Genomic DNA, 4212 nt, shown 5'->3' with positions numbered 1-4212 from the left:
CGGCCCCGAATGAATAATTGAAGAGCAGAGAAGAATAACAGGTGGAGACAACCGGTCGAAGCGAATCCGCCCGTAGATACAATCATATTTGCACGAAGAGCCTGTTTGCATTCAAAGCCATGTTGCGTCGCGATACTGATTTTATTACATGGACTGCCCATTTCTTCCCGATTCCCATGATGCTTTTGTAAAACGTAGAAAATATGAATATACATATTTATTTTTTAAGATGAAATATGAATAAATACATATATTTATGTATCCTCAACAGGTACCAACAATTTGTAACGAAATGTATTTTTTATCAATATTTATGTTAAAACAATGTAAAAATAAATGAATCTCTCTAAAACAGGTACAAGCAATAATTTGGAAAATTATTACATGTTTATTGTTTTACTAATAACGATAGAAATAAAATATAAAATTATAAGTAAAATTTAGACTAATAAATCAAATAAAAAAGATATCCTATTTTTTATCAAAGCAGACCATGGTAATATTCTTGATATCGTTGTAAATTTGCTAATGTATTTTTTAATTTTATAAAGCACCCGCAAATTCGGTTTATTGGCGAATTATAAACTATCACAAATTACATTGATCGTCAATTTAATAATAATGCTAATAAGCATTTTAAAACATTGCAAAGAAGTTATTACGAAATATCCTTAGCTGGGATAAAATAATAATCGAATGAAAAACGTTTTCAAAATAAAATTTATGATATATATAGGATATACAATATTATAATCTGAAAATAATTATATAAGAAATAATTAATTATATAATTGATAAAAAAAGAAAATATCTATTTTTGATTGTATCTTTTTATATAAAATAATTTTAATAAATTATATAAACTTGTATGAGCGTTCTAATGAAATTATAATAAAGTTGTAACATTGAAATAATAATCATATTATAATGTAATCCCATTTTCAACTTGGGAAGCGTGAAGAGGCGTATCGAATGTAGGCGTTTATACACGAATGAATAGCGCGATATTAGACAGAGAATATCTAGGATGCAGAAGAACTATATGCTATTCGGACAACGCTCCCGAGAAATGTAATTTAACGCGGACGGATGATATGCAGGCGAGTTCTCGAAACAGCGAGAGGAACGAAATGTATTTTCATATATTTCCTTTGCAAAAAAGTGATGAGACCACATACCAGCTCCACAAATGACGTGGATAAATTTCATACATAAATTGAACATTTTTGTAGCAATTCTTTCTTTTTTATTACCTTTAAAATAAATTAAGCGTTTTCTCGCAGCTTCATGTAAAGGACTTGTGGTGTCAAGTCAGAGATACAATAAGAGTTAAAATAATAAAGTTAAGTAGTTATGAAATAAAAATAAAACTAAGAACATAAAGCGAGAAAACGCTTACATGTAAGTGAATATAATGAAAAATTTAGACAGATTTTAATAATTCTCTAATTTTATTGTTTCGTATTTCTTTTAAATCACTACACCGCAAATCTGACAATCTGATGAGCGATGTGATTCTACGTAGTGACGCAACGCATACGACTTCGATTTTACTTTATGTAAGTTTTATATTATTATTGTATAATGTAATAATTTTTATAATCATTGGGCTACTCATTACATAGCTAATTTGGCATTTGGATAAAGAAGAATGAACTAATTTGGGAATCATCAACTTGGAATTAGCGTTAATTATGTAATTTCGATTTATATTTCATATTGATAAGGACCCGAATTGAAGGATTAAAACATATATTTTATTTGTTTTGTTACATTCACACAGAACATAACAAATTTTTGTGCATCCGAATAGCTGATGTAGGTTCTGATGGGCTTTTTTACATTTTTCACTGCAATACAAGACTTAATAAAAAATTTTAAACTCTTAATTCCCTTTCAGAACAGAAACAAATTTCGATGTTTTTGCAAATTCTTCTTAGTAATAAAATGTGTGATGATACTCAGAGTTAATAATTAATAGGTTATTACAATTAAGTAACAAGTTTAGTTCAAGAAGAATTGTGCCATTAAATACCTTCTTTGATTCATCGTTTATTTGCTACGAGAAAATATAGTTGAAACAGAAAAAAGAACTGTCAGTGGCTGGAAGAATGGAGTGAAAAAGAGTGCTTTTAAGGACAATGCCGTGAATGCTGGACAGCGAATCGCATCCAACGCATCGTGACGCTGCTGTTCTCGTTCTTCGTGCAATTAAATAGAAACGACGAAAAAACTTGGCGACGGAGCGACTGAATGCCAGCCAGGAATAGTCTGCATATTAAGAGAGTACATATGTTACAAGGACGCATGTCCAGGCTATGTGCAATAACCTTTTGTGAACCGGCGACCCCATTCGTGGTCAGCCCTTTTTATTTTATAAATTTCTTGCTCAATTTTTATGAAACGTGGCCTACAAAGTAAATTGGTAATGCTTCGAATCTGAGGTCAAAAATAAAAAATTCAAAATGATGGATTTAATATGGAAAGATTATTTTTCATCAGATTATTTTTAATTAGATTATTTTTTTGAAATTTGAATTTCAGATTTCTGAGGCCAGAATCGAATTTAGTCATCCCGAAAACTTTTAGAAAGTAAAATCTTCCATAAGTTAGAATCTCTGGTCTTATCCTCAAAAGATAAGTCGCGAATTAAACTACTTGATTACCGGTGATCTCGAGAAAGCACGAGAAAAGTATTCGCGTCTTTCGCGGTGTCCATGTTATAACTTTTCTCCAAATAAAATTTAATATACTTGAATGAAAAAAAGCTGGTGAATCGTTTCGCATTTTTATTTCGTAACATTCATTTCGAAAATAAATCCTCAAATAAATTGGATTTTACTTATTTAGAAATGGGAATATATACACTAAATATATATAAACAGAAATTTACGACGCACTTTTATTATAATTTGTAATTTAATGTTGATCTAATCAACTTTATTCTAAGTGAATAAGATAGATTAAATAAGCCTCTACAAGGGGAGAGGGGGGGGGGCATTAAAGAGGAAAACTGTCCATATTTTACATTGTTTAAATATCTCAAAATAAATTTGCGTACCATCGAATTTATCCTTCATTCTCGACAGCTAATTAATTATTTCAATCGGCACAAAGGATTAATCCGCCAAATTCAGATACTATACGTAGTATGAAACTTGTTTGGAGGAACTTGTTTGGAGAATAAATGCCAGTCTTATTCCTCAAAATTGGTCTCCGCTTCTTTCATTTCCTGTCATTATTTGTCACTTTTATGACATTTTCAAAAGGTAATAATTGCTTCAAAAACATTACATTTTTGTCAAAACTTGTACTAGAACCGCTTTTCATAGTGTATTCATTTGGATGTTTTCTATTAAATTTAAAAATTACCTGACTAATGTTTTTAGAGGAAATACACGAGTAAATATCGTTTTTCCACAAAAATATTTTATTACACTTTTACGTATTGCTATGAGTTTATTTTTGTTATTTTTGATTATGTATTGTACATAAATTATTTATTATGAATAAATTCTTATTATGAATAAATAACATATAAAATAATTCTGATTAATTTTAGAGAAACTGTTGTTTTAAAAAATGTAATAGATAATATATTTTATGTATAATATTGCGAAAAATATTGAAGATATTATTGATTTGAAGATACTATAATATATTTTCTAAAAATCAATGTATCATAGCTCCATAAATAAAAAAATATTACTATACACACATACATGCACGCACGCACAATCTAATCTACATATTAAATAATAATAATCATAATAAAAATAAATAATTTTAAACATTAAGATAATTAATATAAAAATAAAGATATATATAACAGTGATCTTATAAGTTCCCTGCGTTTTGAATTTAAATTTGATATAATTTAATACGATTTATATAATTATCGTTATATAAATCATATCAAATTATATGAAATTTAAATTCAAATTATATTAATTCATATTAATTATTATTTAGGTCATATTAATTATTATTACGTAAATTATATTAAATTATGTTAAATTTAAATTCAAATCATGTCACGGAGAGCCTATAAGACATCATTTTTACATATTTAAAAAAATTATTTTAAGAATTTAAAATTATTTGTCTGATGTGTATGTATGCTTGTCACACACGATTTATTTCTCTAGACTAGAGAATCTCGACAACGAAACGAGCGCACCGGAGGCGTAATTTAGCTGTCAATGCGATTTC

Source organism: Trachymyrmex septentrionalis, unplaced genomic scaffold (assembly GCF_001594115.1).
Source record: "Trachymyrmex septentrionalis isolate Tsep2-gDNA-1 unplaced genomic scaffold, Tsep1.0 scaffold44, whole genome shotgun sequence".
In the NCBI taxonomy this organism is placed as follows: domain Eukaryota; kingdom Metazoa; phylum Arthropoda; class Insecta; order Hymenoptera; family Formicidae; genus Trachymyrmex; species Trachymyrmex septentrionalis.
The sequence above is the reverse complement of the archived record's forward strand: the minus strand, read 5'-3'. Positions refer to the sequence as shown.